Source organism: Pinus tabuliformis, chromosome 5_1 (genome assembly GCF_031772625.1).
Source record: "Pinus tabuliformis cultivar Carrire ecotype Pingquan chromosome 5_1, CPIR1, whole genome shotgun sequence".
In the NCBI taxonomy this organism is placed as follows: domain Eukaryota; kingdom Viridiplantae; phylum Streptophyta; class Pinopsida; order Pinales; family Pinaceae; genus Pinus; species Pinus tabuliformis.
The window spans coordinates 374,029,536-374,045,141 of NC_142305.1; positions in this window are offsets into that span (position 1 = coordinate 374,029,536).

Sequence of the window (15,606 nt, forward strand, 5' to 3'; positions counted from 1 at the left end):
CTGGACAACACCTTCACCTCATCCTCCTGCAATGTGTTCTCTACCCAATCTTGTTGATTCATATATTTCTCAATCTCTAGTATTTGGGTATGTACATAAGGGGTTGTCTTTTGTTCCAACCTCAACTTATAAATTACCCCAAAGGGGTCATAATAAAATGTGAAGCTAAGGGAAAATTTCATCTATTTTAGAAGGAGGTATGTTTCCTCTCCTGCTGCTTTGCTATTACAGATAAATTACCTTATCTATGGTTTTATTCTAAACTAGGACTTCTTCTTGGCTTCCACAAAGTGAATGTTATCTAATTGGATTATTTTCTTGATGTATTCTAAGGAAATATCCTCATAGGAAGATATTTTGGTTGTTTATAGGATGGCAGTGCGGAGCCATAAACCCTGATCTCTGTATAGTTTTGGTATAAATACCAATCTCCTATATTCATCTGCTAACTAAGATGCAACACCTTTTGAATGTCCTCATTGATCCTGTGAATTTGTTAGCCACTCAACAAACAAGTTGTTGGATATATGAACTTATATATAAAATATTTGAGCATGTACTCTTGTGAATGTTTTCTAATAATTGAGGTCCAATAGATTATGGACTGAGGCTCTCCCTGCTGATTAAGTTTCTAAACTACAAAGGGAAAATTGTATGTCTAGAAGAAAATAAACATATGCATGAGAGGAGAAGAGTATCTAAGCATCCCTTCAGTTAGAAAATGAAGGAATTGTTCATGTATTACATCTGCAAGAAAGTGACCATAGTAAAAAATGACTGAAAGTACCTCTTCTATGGAAAGGGTGGATAGAAAGCCTAAAATAGGCTCATCTACCCCTTCATCCAAGAAATACCCAAGTATGAAAGGCACGATAGAGATGATCTGTCTAGTTCTTTTGGGGGAAATAGAAGAGGGGTAAGGGGAGTTTTTCTTGGGCAACTAAGAATACTCTGGTAGGAAGACTTTAAAAATCCTGGCTCTCTAGGGAAAAGCGAGTTCTTGGTAAATTTATTTGAGAGCATCAATTGAGAAGGGAGTTAGGGATTCACTGTGTAGGATCTGCAACATCTAGTTTATATTCTTAGACATAATGGTGAAAATGATTTCACCATTAGGGGATATGATCGTTCTTTTGCTTGAGAGATAGGAGGCCTGACATTTCAGGAAAAAATTGGGAAATAATAGAGTTGAGGGAAAATAAATAGGGCTAGTCTCAATTGCAAAAGCCTAATTTCATCTGATTAGTTTGGATAGGTGTCTAGAAACCAACTATGTAATTCAAAAGGGTCAAGCTCACACTTTGTTTCAAAAATTTTGTAGTCTCTTTTAGCTAAGGGAATCTGGTCTAAATCCATAGAAGGAAAAAGAATTGAGTTTACCACAGTGGCATCAGTTTTGGTGTTGGGGGCCATTGTGATAACAGCATATAATTTTAGAGGATGACAATGCTCATTGCGTGGGTAAAGAATTCATCGGTAATTACTCTATCAGCAATGGATGACAGACAAGGAAAACAAAGATCAGATTGATACCACTGTGAGAGTATGAGGGTGAGGAAAGAAAGTGATCAAGGTGAGTATATAAATTTATAAGTTCGCAATGGAGAGAGACCGTTGGATGAAATGGTTATAAGTGGTAAAATCACAATGAGAAAATTGCAATGGGAGGAAGTGGCAATGGAATGGTGTAATGGTCGATCAACGTGGCAATAAGCGATAGGTGGAAAAAGGTGTGGGACTGAGTGATTTTCAGAGGGGGCTATGTTATGTGGAATTTTGCATCTACAGATAAACACAATTTCCCTAGGTGGGTAGCTACACCTAGAGAAATAGATTTAAAGTGCTTTACCTTTTTCTATAGAAGATAAGTAAGATAGGAGATCTACTTGTTATCTTTTGCTTTCCCTTTGTCTCCTTTGTTTGGCTCCCATCGCTCCTTCTCAAACTTAACTCACTCGATAAGTACTTGTAATCATAAATAGAGGACAAAAACCGATCAAAGCAAGAGATATATCTACTATAAGTAAATGGAATCGAAAGAATTTGCACATATATCATCACAAATAAAGACAAGAATATGGTAAAAGGTGTAAACAACTTTATTAAGTAGAAGGAAGAATTACAACCATGAAGTTTGATCCATTTTCACTCTTCCAGCTTCGGTTCCAACCAATATCACATAAAAAGTACAACACTTTGTCATCATAACAAACTTGTTTACAATCTCAAACATCACACCAATAGTATCTCTTTATAAATTCTTGAAGTCTAGCCTAGATCACTTAGATGAGTGTTCAATTTATAGGCAAATGATGGTGGTTTGGTCATAAATGAGGGTATTGAATGGCCTTCCAAACTTAGAGTTAGTTTCCATGGAGGAAGGGATGAGAGGATAGGTGGTTGCTTAACTAATTCCTTATCCAATTTCGAGCTAATAGGAGATGATAAGTGTGGGAAACTTGTAGATGGCTCTAGAGGATAAGAATATTCTCAGAACCCTATGTGATTTTTGCTCATTCTCGCCTAGCGCATGTCAAAGTGGGCCTAAGTGCTTTGGAAAGCACCCTGACATGGGCGTACCTGCAAAAAAGCACACTTATCCCTATCCAAGGTTGTTTTGGTCCCTCAAGGAGGCATTTTTAGAGGGCTTCAGGCCAAGAAAATTTCAGGGAAGGAGGCATTCAAAGTGTTAACTTTTCTAGGGCATGTAGCAACTGAATTAGGGTTTTATGAGCCCTAATAGTATTGATCTGAATGATGGGAGTGATGTGCTCAAATGGATCTGTAACAACTTCCCCCTAAAGAACGAAGTCAAAAATGTTATCGTTGAGTGATATGCTTTACGATGTGATGAGGAGGTTCCGAAGTGGTTGGTGACCTGCATCGATTACAATACATAATATCATGATTTTTTTTGTTTTTTCTCATGAATTTCTGAGGGATGACATACCCATGCTTAGCATATAAACTTTCATTACAAGTACATAGATAGTCTTCTATAGATATAGACCCATGATCGAATGACCATCAATGTAGAGCCATTGTACGGACTATTTGGTACATCTCTTGAAATCACAGCCTGGAAGGATGAAACTATATCTGGGGTCTTCTATCTCGTTCAATCATTCATTCAAGTATGAGTCTAACCAAGTGAATATGTGATCTGAAGTCAAACATGGGAAGACACCGTCTGATTACCAGCCAATGATGTAAGCCATTAATAGATGCGAGAGAAATCATTGATAATGATAATGATCCTCAAGGTACTACAGTACATTCTGCATGGCGTGAATGGATGTTTTGATGTTGAACACCATACAAATTCTTTTGGTCAAAGGCCAGTGATTTCAACCTATCACTGGAAGCAAAAAACTTGCCATTGATGTATGCAAGCATCAAGGTATTGAAATGGTGTTTCTAAGTCAACTTCTTGGATAATGTGCTAATGTCGACAAGAAGGGTCTCGTCGCAGGAGGGCCTTGATGTATCCCACATCAATGACATGAAACAAGTGTAATGAGTTTTGGAGATGGAATGTGACTGATGACACAAGGTTCACGAATGGCAGTCATGAAAATGATGTTTTATGAGTAGTGCAAAGGACGAATTAAAACTAAGTGACTTCTCTTGAACATGTTAGTGACACTGAATGGATTGGCAACATTGACCCAAAACCAAAGTAATGGATGGTAGGATAGACTAAGGTATGATGAACATCTAGCAAATTACCCAACCCAAATAGTCACAATGATGAAGTGAAATGGTCATGTTCAAGAGTGACCTCCTGCCATAAAGTGGTTTACCCCTTTTCCTATTCTCCCCAGTCATTGATGACCAGTACCTCTTTATTTTTATCAAGCTTGAGGAGGATAACATATGCTTGTTGTATAATTCCACCCTTCGGGTGAACCCATCTCTATGTGATGTTTTAATGAGTCTGGCGAAGGTGAAACTCAGTCTTGTTATTATGGAAAAGTTTGCCGCTATTTGATGTTTTAAGGAGTCTAAAAATAATGATAACACAGTCCTTTTCATGTTTAGAGAGTTTGAAAAGGGACAAGAAGAAAACTCCACAAGTTATTTTTTGTATATTTGTCTCTCAAGTCTGAAAAAGCATAAAACAATACAACAGAGAACCTAATGACCATGTTCAATCAATGTGTTTGCTTTTTTTAAACAATCTATCTCAGTCCAGAAAAGGGTTAAACTTATACTGAGTACATGTCGTTTCCAATCCGTTAACAAGCTGAAAAGGACATGCACTCGACAATTTTTTCATATTTAAAGAGTCTGAAAAGAGCTTAAAGAGGACTCCAAGGGGGTTCCTTTTTCGATATTTAATAGAGCTCAAAAAAAAGATAAAAGTATGCTTTGTGGTCAAAGTACAATTCACGATCGTGCTCATCAAATTCTGTAAGTCAGCTATAAATATGTTAAAGCAACACTAAATAGATTAAACATACCTGTTTCATGGTAAAAATAGGTAAATACAAAACTTTACTCATTTAATGCTCATGAAATAAGCATAAAAACAAGAATTTACCATGTTATTTTCATCATTTGGTATTTACCATTCAGTTTGTGCTCTGACCCTATTTTTTACCTCAATCTTCAATAACTAATTGCGAGAGATTCTGTGGATCATTTCTTGTGTCCTCCGGACCAGGTAGGAGATCTACCCATCCTCTTTCTTTTCATGTCATTCTTTTACTGTTTCATGCAAGTTTTTAGGGTTTTTAGGGCCCCTAGGGTTTGAATGTTTCACCCTGGGATCAGCGCAGGCTTCCATGTGGAGAATTGCACTATGGAGGACATAGATAGAAGGTTTACTACACTCCATCATACTATCTCCTTGCCTGGGCTGCGCTAGGCGAGTTTCAAAAACTTGTTTCACCAATTTGGCCCAAAATTTCTTTAGTTTTTTGCATGAAAAGGATCCTAACTAGGCTTATGGTTTGATTTCAGGTTTTCATCGGATCAAAATGTCTATTACTTGGTGAGAAAGAGAGCATGAAGAATAATATATGGTTTCCCTAATAATTCAGGTACAGTTTAGGCCCTAAAAAACTGTGGGTTTCTCAAATACCTCGGGTCTTCCAAAATGAGGCAACAATCAGAACTATTGCATTTCCTAGTTCATGCATGGGATGCAACAAATCAGGCTTTTCACATGAGGGACAAAGTGGTCCCTATTACCATCGATGATGTTTACTTTCTTATAGGGTTTTTGAGACATGGTGCCCCTATATCTCTTTCTGGTTCCTCTTGTGGAGGGGGATCAGTGAGGGACTATGTTTGAAAATTATGTCGGCCAGGTACAAAGACTACCAAGGACGAAAAGATAATCATCAAAGATATTTGTGATTTTCCCTTGAGAACAATCCTTGTCATCATCACAAAGTTCACAGGCAGTGTGACACTTCATCTGGTGAACTATTCATACATGCAGTATGCACTTGAGTGTTTGGAGCTAACTTTATTCAACTGGTGTGAGGCAGTACTTTCTTCAGAGAAAGAATAACTAAAAAAGTTAAAGAACAGTAAGACCAAGGATTTTAGCTATGGATCACTCTCAATCACTTTTACCTTTGAGAAAATTCCATTGATGCAACCCAAGCATGTAACACTGGGTGTAGCTAGTCATATAGATCCACAGATGCAGAGGTGGGTCGAATTGATGGCTAGACATGCTAGTCAGTCATCGATTACATTGTCTAGTACATTCTTTAGTTGGATTGATTGAAAAACATTCTCATCGAGGAGCATCCATATGTAGGGAAGGATTTTCATAGAGATCTAGAGTTGAGTTTACCAATGTGCGCTCAATGGGGTGCTATAGGTAAATTTTTTTCGACCAAAATGTTTTTTGATTTTTAAGTTTCTACATATTTTTTGTTTTGGTGTTCCAATACTAAACTAAAGTCATTCTCATGCATGTAGATGTGGGTACTGTTCGATTTGTGAGACACTAACAGGAAACAGGTGGACCAGCGCCGAGAAATGTCAGGAGAGAAGTTCTCCAGGATTTGGATTTGGCCAAGACACTAGTAGAGTTGTAGGATCATGTAGAGGGTTTAATCCTTGGTATTATGGATGTCCGGATTGAGGAGCTACCTATGAGGGTGTAGCACCATACTATTGGTATTCATGGCCGTTGGATGCGGCTTTTGCACATGATAGCTCAGGCTGTGACCTGTTATCATGAGCATCACTAGGTCTACTTAGAATGTTTTTTTCATGAATTTCGAGTTTTTAGGTCAGGTGATCAAACATGTCTTGGAAACAAATTTTGTAAAAACTTTCAAAAAATCTATATATTTTACTTTCAGAGTTTTTATATATATATGATTATGTGCAATCCTATTCAGCTGATGATTTGAAATGAAAATTTACTTTTACATGTGTTGCAAATGTTTGTTTAACACATAGTTTTCTAATTAATCGGTCAATGTGTTAAAGTTTTTGGAAATATGTTGATATTGAATGTACTCCAAATATCTTTCCAAAATATGAACTCTGAGGAACATACAAGGAATTGTTGGGTTTCAGATGGTATAAATGTTTTTTTGTTGTAGTATGATGAGTTTTGAGTCTAGCCTAATGATGATTCGGCTGATTCCAAGTGAAATGGAATCAGAGAGAAGTTTGATCAACACACTATTCTCAATGATATTGTTCATCGAATGACTGATACAAATCCCTTGAAAAATCACTAACTCGCCACTTGTAGAGAAAATGGCCCATGCTGCAGAAGATAAATTATGAGTACTGCAACTAGCACCATCGACATAACCATCAAATGGTCCCAAAGGTTCCAATGTCTGCAACAAATGAAATGTGGATTAATTAACCACATAAAAACTCTAAAATACACACTAATACACACACATGCAATTAAAGCATATATACAATGATTTTACTACACTCAAATAAGCATAGTAACGTTTCAGTTACAACCGATTTCAGGGCTATGACAATGGAATCCCATCATAATCCATGAACTTGTAGGCACCTTTTTCCAAAACATGCTTGACAATGTAAGGACCCATCCATAGTGGTTCAAATTTTCCTGCTACAAGTTAATCAACTTCCTTATCATAAAGCAAGACCAAGTCTCCTTTTGAGGAAATGTGAGGCTTGACATTTCTGTCATATTAGGCCTTCATTCATTTCTTATGTGCTTCATTAGCCAATGCAGCTTCACAACGAGTTTCAACCAGATGGATGAGTTCTAAGACATGTGCTTCTTCATCAGAAGTGTTGGGTAACAGGTCAATTGCTAGTCTGAGAGATGAAATTTCACATTGTATCGGTAAGATTGCCTCGAGACCATACACCAATTGAAAGGGTGTGAATCTAGTTGCATTCCTAACCGATTTTCGATATGCCCACAAGGCACAATATAGGATTAAATGCCAGTATCATTTATGAACCCCTATCATTCTTTGAAGCATTCACTTTAGGACTTTGTTGATGGCTGATGAGCCTCATAAATGGGTAATATACGGGCTCATTTTACCTCCTAACCTAGCCAAATCAACCATTATCTTAGCTTATTACATGATTTTCTGATTATATTTATGCTTATAGAGTGAGTTGAGTTAGTTATGATCCCATGTGGTTTAACATGTGTTTAATGCAGATTATTGATGAATTTTGGGGTCAAAGTCAGAGATCCAGTGGACAAATGGTAGAAATAACTCAAAGTGGACAAAAAGGACTTATAGGAGGGAATCCCCCTCATTTATTTCTCCTCACTTCAAATTCCCCTTCATTCAACTCAGAGTACAAGCAGCCAAGTCATGCACTAGAAGGCAGCCGAGCAAGTGGCGGATGACTGATGATTATCTTGAGTTTTGGGAGCCAAGCCTCCGTGATTTTTAGGAAGCAATTCGTAGCTTCATTTTTGTAAGTAGATAGGCCTAGGGCCTCACTAGGGTCGGATTTTTGTTGAATTTTTGCTTATGTAAACTTTGCTCAACTTCGAGCTTATTATTTTTGTGACAGTTTCATGTAATCTTGTTATTGTTTTGAAATAAAGATGGAATCCTTTTTGAGTTAGCACTGAGTTACCTCAGAGGGCTGAAGCTCTTGGGTTATGGCCCAATCCAGGTAGCCAAGCTCCTCTTTACTTGTATTTGTATGTTTTATTTCAGTTTGTAGATTAGGTTGTTGTTAGCTATATTTCTTTTAAGGTTAAGAATAGCTTTCTTTTGATGATTCAGTAGTTTTCTTCCATTTGTGCTTTCTATAGCAGGTTAAGTAGTGATAAAGAAAAGATTCAAAAGGATAGAAATAGTGCCTTGGCCTCTCTTCCTCCCTATGGGACCATGATTTGAGGCAAAGACCCTCTTGCTGCGCCAAAAACACAGATTTTCCTCATTCATAGGACTTCTAGTGTTTGTAGATTTTTAGTTGGTTAATAGTCTAGCTTGCTTTGCTTCAGAACTTCTTCATCATGCTTGCTTATTTATTTACAATAGTCTTATTCATGCTTTCCTTTATTGTAGCATTCCTCAGCATTTACTTTCATAGATCATAGTTTAGACTATTTTGATGAAAAACTTTGTCTTCCTAGATGCACTTCTTTCATTGCTTGCTTGATCTTATTGGTTGACTGTCAGTTGTTTATGCATCAGATCTCTTCTAGTAGAAAGCCAACCTAGTAGCTATTCCATCCTCCATCTGATCCATGCCCTACAGGTCACCCAAGTCTCCCCTCAATTCTACCTTAGTTTCCTGCATTTTCCATAGAATTTCTTCCTCTCTCCTTGAGAAAATCCAATCATCTTTCTCTCTCGTGATGATTTTTGGTAGACCCTAGGCACCCTAACACCTCATTCCAATGCTCATCCACCTTTTTCACCCACTCTCTCACCCTCCAAATAGCCAAAACTACTCTTGGCCTCCTCCGGTAGGCCTCCTATAGAACGTTGTTTTTCCTCCGGTAGATTTTCCTGTAGGATTTCTTTTGAAGGCCGAGTGTGGGAAAGGCCTCCATAAGGCCACCTGAGACCTCCTAGGACCTAGCCACACCATCCTACATCCTCTCAAGTCCCAAAACTACCCTTCGTCACCACCTATTCACTGCCACATTCACAAACAATAAATTACATCCATGTCAAATTCACATAAAAATACATGAAAATCCAAAAAGATGTTTTCTACTCATTTACTTCAAGAAATAGCTTAGTTAGATGTTGTTTACTTCTTTAAATAGATAATGGCATTCTTTTCATGGTTTTCATAGTGCTTTCTACGAAATTAGGATTAGTTGGCTAATTAGGATTTACTTGGTTTGCTTTACATTTGAGTCTTTCTCCTTTCTGCAGTTAGATTAGTATCTGTAGAGTAGTCTTTCTCTCCTTTCATCACATATAGAGCTTCTTCTAGAATCCATAGAAGTTGGTTTGAGCTCTTAGTGATCTTGCGCCAGCTAACCAAGTGACAACCTGTAGTAAGAACTAGTACTTGTGCATACAACACCGTCGCTTCCAAGTTTGTTACGAACTAACCGGTTGATAAGAGTAAAGTCTGTAGCCCAGGAGTTGCAGCATTATTGCTGCAATACTCGTGCTCACCATCTTTTTGGCGATGTTGGTGGGGAAGCATCAAAGTATTCTGTGATTACTGCTTTCTTCTATTTTCTATTGCAACATTCTGCTAATAGTTTATTTCAGCAAAAGTAGACTAGTCCTTCTTTTCCTTTAGTTCTGCATTTCCTTGCTTTCCTTTTCAATTCTACAAATTTCATTTCAGCAAGAGTAGACTAGTCATTATTTTCCTTTAGTTCTGCATTTCCTTGCCTTCCTCTTCAATTCTGCAAATTTCATTTCAGTTAGTTGCAATTCGTTTTGTTCAATCAATTTTAGTTTTGCAGGTACTTTCAGTGTGGGGAAAAAGAAACAAAAACCAACCAAAAAGATTTCATTTCATACCTCGTAGGAATAGAGATAACTAAGGAAATTTTTTCCCAACACCGCCACTACTTCACACATCCAACCTTCTCTCTTCTTCGGTGGCTAAGATCAAGAAGAACCCTTAGGTGAACAGCCAAACATATTTGAAGAACCTATCGGGGAAGAAGAAGAAGAAAACATTCCTTTGGAGCCAATGGCTGAACACAGAAATGCTAGGGGGAATGGAGAGAGAATAGAGGGTACCTTTCCCATTTGGGAGACCAATGGGGACACCAAAATGAAGAATATAAGCCCTTCTGCCCTACCTCATTTCCATGGTCTGACTACAGAAGATCCTAACACCTTTTTACTTGAGTTTGTTGTTGTCAGTCGAACTTATGACTATGCAAAAGATGAGAAAAAGTTGAAATTATTTCCTTTTACTCTCAAGGATGTGACAATGCGCTGTTTCATGGGATTACCTAGCAATAGCATCACAACTTGGGCTCAGATGCAACAAGCCTTTAACAACAAGTATCGAGACTATTGTAGGTCAAAAGGTACTAAAGAAGAAATTTTCTGAATGACCATAGGAAGTGATGAGTCCCTAGAGGACTATGAAGAGAGGTTCTAGCTCAGTTACAAAAGGGTTGGGTATACACTTGACCCTGAGTCTCTAAAGTTGGTCTTGCTCGGGGGAATTCGGGAAGATCTGTTAGACACACTCCATCTACTAGACTGGGGAGACATCTACCAACTATCCTATAAGGACATAAAGACTGTTTTTAGAAACCATTCAAGAGTAGCCAGAAAGAAAGGTAGGGGGAGTTAACCCATAGCTAGTACCTCTTCCTCTAGCTCATCCATTAAAGGAGAAATTGGAAACATGCTGGAAGACTTCAAGAGTGAGATGTTGCAGACTCTTGCCATGTAAATGGATACCTTACATATCAAAAGGAAACAAGAGGAAGTAGAGAGGGATTTGGCCATTTTTTTCCCTAGATGCACTAGGAGGCATCTGTTGGCATTATGATGCATGTGTTGTACTTGATGGCAACCCTCTCATATCTCACTTATGTATAACTGGATGAATCTTCAGACGAGATATCAGATGTAACTGATGGAGGATAGCTCAAAGGAATCAGATGATGAATCTTCAGAAGAGATATCAGATGTGACTGATGGAAGAATATCTCACTTATGTATAACTGGATGAATCTTCAGACGAGATATCAGATGTGACTGATGGAGAATAGCTCAAAGGAATCAGATGATGAATCTTCAGAAGAGATATCAGATGTGACTGATGGAGGACAGCTCAAAGGAATCATATGCTAATTCTAAGTGTGACAAGTTAGCTTTGCCATCAAGTCCAAAGGGGGAGATTGTTGGCATTATGAGATAAGTGTTGTCCTTGATGGCAAACCTCACTGATGACAAATCATAGTACAGAAGGTCAACAGCAAGGAATTGATGATCAGACTATAAGAAGAAGAGAAAGTTCATACACGCAGGTTCGTTAAGCCCAAGTCGCGTGTACACGCAGGTTGGCTTCAGCAAAAGCGCGTGTATGTGGAAAAGTACCTTTGGTCCATGGCGGTTAGTCCTTGGAAGTTGTGCCTATGGTTTCGGACCATTGTGTCTCGACGGGCGTGTCGATCCCTAGTTTTGAAGTTGATGGTATTGTGTTACTATGGTTTTGGCTCTTGGTATTGAGCAAGGCCTAAGGCTATATAAGGAGAAGGAAATCATTAGGCAAGTGTATCTGAAATGTCTTGAATATCTGATGAAGCATTAGATCCAGTATGCAGGGTTATGGGTTAATGATGCATTGCCTGATCTGAGCTAAGGAGAGATCTCACCGGTTGATGGAGAACTAGATCTAAGGAGAGATCGGGATCAAATGGTTTGAAATGAACTATCTTTATGATGCTTATTCTAGATCTACATACTGACGCATGTATTGTTCTATAAATGTTATGAGTATGACTGATGTCTGGTACAGCTGCAAGTTATGAGAAATTATTTTTAGATCTGTACGCGGGTTGTCTTTGGCAAAAGCACGTATACACGCGGATTTGATTCATCGAAGTAGCGTATACATTGTAAAGCTTGATATTTGAAGTTGCAGATGGATCTGATGGTTATTACAGAGTTCTGTGTCTGCTCTGTGTTCTGGTGACTGTTGTTAACAGGGTTTCAGTGATTCAGAGTTTGATGATTGTTTTGAGCTTCAATGATAGTTATGGGTCCAGTATGAAAATTGGATGAAACGTGGCCTTTCAGATTATGTGTTGTGCTTCAGTGTATCCAGTCTGAAAATTGATGAAACGTGGTACCTGGAGGTGAGAAGATTGTAGGCAAGCTCCTACGTACTAGTATCTAAGCTAGTACAAAAGCTAAAGGAGATCTTTGGAGCATTGTAGCAGGTAGCAGCCTGCGTACTAGTAAATGGATCGGCTAGTACAAGAGCAAGGGGGGTTGTAGCTCCCGTACTGGTATAAGACTGCACCAGTACAAATATTGTAAAAGGATTTTCTTATTAAGAAGAAGATTGAGATGACTTGCAGCAGGTGGTTTTCACCCACATTGGGTTTCCACCTTATATCTTTGTGTTCATGTGTGTGGCTCTTGTGTGATGTTTTGTTCTGTTATTCTGCACCTGTTTACTGTTAATATGCTTAATAATGATCTGATGCATTTACTGAAGATTAAGCTAACTGAATTATAAGATCTCTGGATATACGTGAGTTTCATTAGACACAGTAGCGTGTACACGCGGGTTCACTTAATTGAAGTAGCGTATATGTTTCTGAGTATGAAATTGAAAAGTTTGATTGATCTGATAATACTGATTCACCCCCCCTCTCAGTATTATTTCCAACAATTGGTATCAGAGCAGGTCCTTTGGTAAAAGCTTGATCGCTTGAAGGAGATCCGTGGAACAATGGGAAAGAAGCTTAAGAAGAAAGCTCATAAGAAGAAGAAGACATCTCAGAAGATCTATGACAGTGGGAGAGTCGATTGGGGATTAGGTATAAGAAGCTCTTCAGATTCAGAATCAGATTCAGAATCATTATCAGGTATGAATGTGTTATCCTCTGATGTTCCAGCCATAATTCCTTGTGAGACAGATGGAAGTGATAGTGAAACTACTGAACTTGCTCTTATGGGTGAACAAGAAGGAAATGAGATAGAAGCAGAATTTAGAAGACTAAGAAGCAAAATTAGAACTCAAGAAGATCTTCTGAACATAAAGGATGATACTGCTAAGGCTCAACGAGAGTTATTCAAGGAGAAATATCAAAAGTTGCAGGTTGAAGCAACTTCTCTAAGAAATGAAGTCAATGACAAAAACACAACCATCAAGAAACTCAAAGATAGATCCAGCTACTATGAAAATCTTGAAGCTACAATCCTCTCACTAAAGCAAGACCTTGAAGAATCCAAGAAGCAGAATGAAGATCTACACCAAGCAATTGAAAAACAAGACAACGAAGTCATCAGCTTAAAATCACAGTTGGAATGTGCCTTCAGAGTTCGTCAAATTCAGCAGGATCTGTATGAAAAGCAAGAAAAGGAGATGCTCAATCTAAGGCAACAAATGGAAGAAGGAAGAAAAGATGGAGAAGACATGAAGAAGCAATGTCTAGAAAAGGAGGAACAACTTCAAGTTGAGGTAAATATATTGAAAGGTAAATTAGAAGAAAAGGATAAACTTTTGAGATTTCAAGATAGTACTAAAGCCTTGGATGATATTCTTAATAGTCAAAGGTCTCCTGCTATCAAGACTGGTCTTGGTTTTCATGAATCTGTTGAAGGTGAATCTAGTTCACAAGGTGAGGCAAGGAACTCTAAAGATAAATCTAAAATGATCAACAAGGAGATGAAAGGTCAACCCCATCAACAATCAAGGAAAGAGACTCCTCAAAGAAAATCTTTTTCTCCTCCTATGAATAATGTTGAATGTTATGTATGTCATAATCTTGGACATGTTGCAGCTAGATGTAGAAGAAGAAGAGTTCAAGACTATTATGTGGACAGGTCATCTCAATCAAGGTACTTTAATGGATATTGCTTTGCTTGCAATATGTATGGTCACAAAGCTGCTGATTGCTACAGGAGGAATATGAAACATGTAAGATGTTATGCATGTAACAAGTTTGGACATATAGCAAAGGAATGCAGGAACAAAGGATGGACATCACAACAAAAGGAGAAAACCTCATCACACTTGAAGATATGGAGGAAGAAGGAAGTACAGTCAGCACAATGTACTGAGACACAGCACAACACAAACATACCAGACTCAGGGGGAGCTGAAGGTGTAAAACTTCAGTGTTCTAATTCTCATACGCAAGTTTCATGAAGTATAGCCGCGTATATACGTGAGTTAGACACTGCAAAGTCGCGTCTATGTCAGTCTGAGGAAAAGCAGCGGGGACAGGATCAGAAAAAGAATCTGAGATGATTCAGTCTGTTATTTGCTCTATTGGTTACAGTCTGCTGAGGATGAGTGGAAATGTTTTGTTACTTGTATGATGTCTAGAAGTGTTTTTGATCCTAACTTGAGGATGATGATGTTTTGATGCTTATTGCTTATATATACAGATCTAACAGATGGCACTGGTTGAGGGGGAGCATATACCTTTAGTAACTCATTGTTGGCATTATGGTTAATAATCCTTGGTGATGATTCTTATATGGCTAAATGATATATCTTGCTATGATATGATGTTGTGAGTTTTCTATGATAACCTCTCATATGATTCTTGAAGTTACATAGAAGATGTTCAGATTTATGGTTGATTCCTTGATGATGCATATATGGTGCTTACATGGTGACCTTCATAAGGACAAGGAGAAGTACAAAGCTTGAATACACATCTTCCTCACTTGATGATGAATCACTTATATACTGCTGTTGTCATATGCATAAAGATCATACAGTTATGATGCAGGCACTCATGTGGATAAGGATTGTTGCTGATGATGATATCAAGAAGCTTTGCCAAAAGAGTTTGAACTCAAGATACATAGTGCTGATACATGGATGACTACTCAAAGTTGCTTTATTGAAGACATGGTGATGAGTTCTTATCTATATGATGATAGGTTGATCCTTACATATGTTAATTGATGCAGATGTTCCCAAGTAATGATACTTTGATCATGTAGAGCTTGATGAAATGGCTATGGTGGTTTCACACATGATACAATGTGAATGACTCTGAATTCTGTTCAAAGGGATGAATTGATGCAGACATACCTTGTTATAGGTTGATGACCTATTCTCTACAGGACATTTACAGGTTGCTGATATGGAAATTTGTGTACGCGTGTTGTTTAAAGGATATCCGCGTGCATACGCAGTTTTACAAGGGGATAATCGCGTATATGGTGTACGCGCGTTGCGTACGGGATATCTGCGTATATACGCTTGTTTATGTGTATACAGACGCGTGTATGGAGATTTGAAGGAAATCAGCGGGGACAGATGTTGGTTGCAGAAAGTCTGATATAGGTCTGACAGAGATCATCTGGCACAGGTTCAGGGGGAGCAGATAATCTTCCAATGATGCATTGTTGGCATTATCTTAAAGCTTTTGGTTCTAGTTCACATTTGGTATTGATTTCAGGAGGAACAAAGGCGAAAGGAGAACAGAAGGATCTCTTGGTTGCTGATCTGAATGGTGATTATCAGATG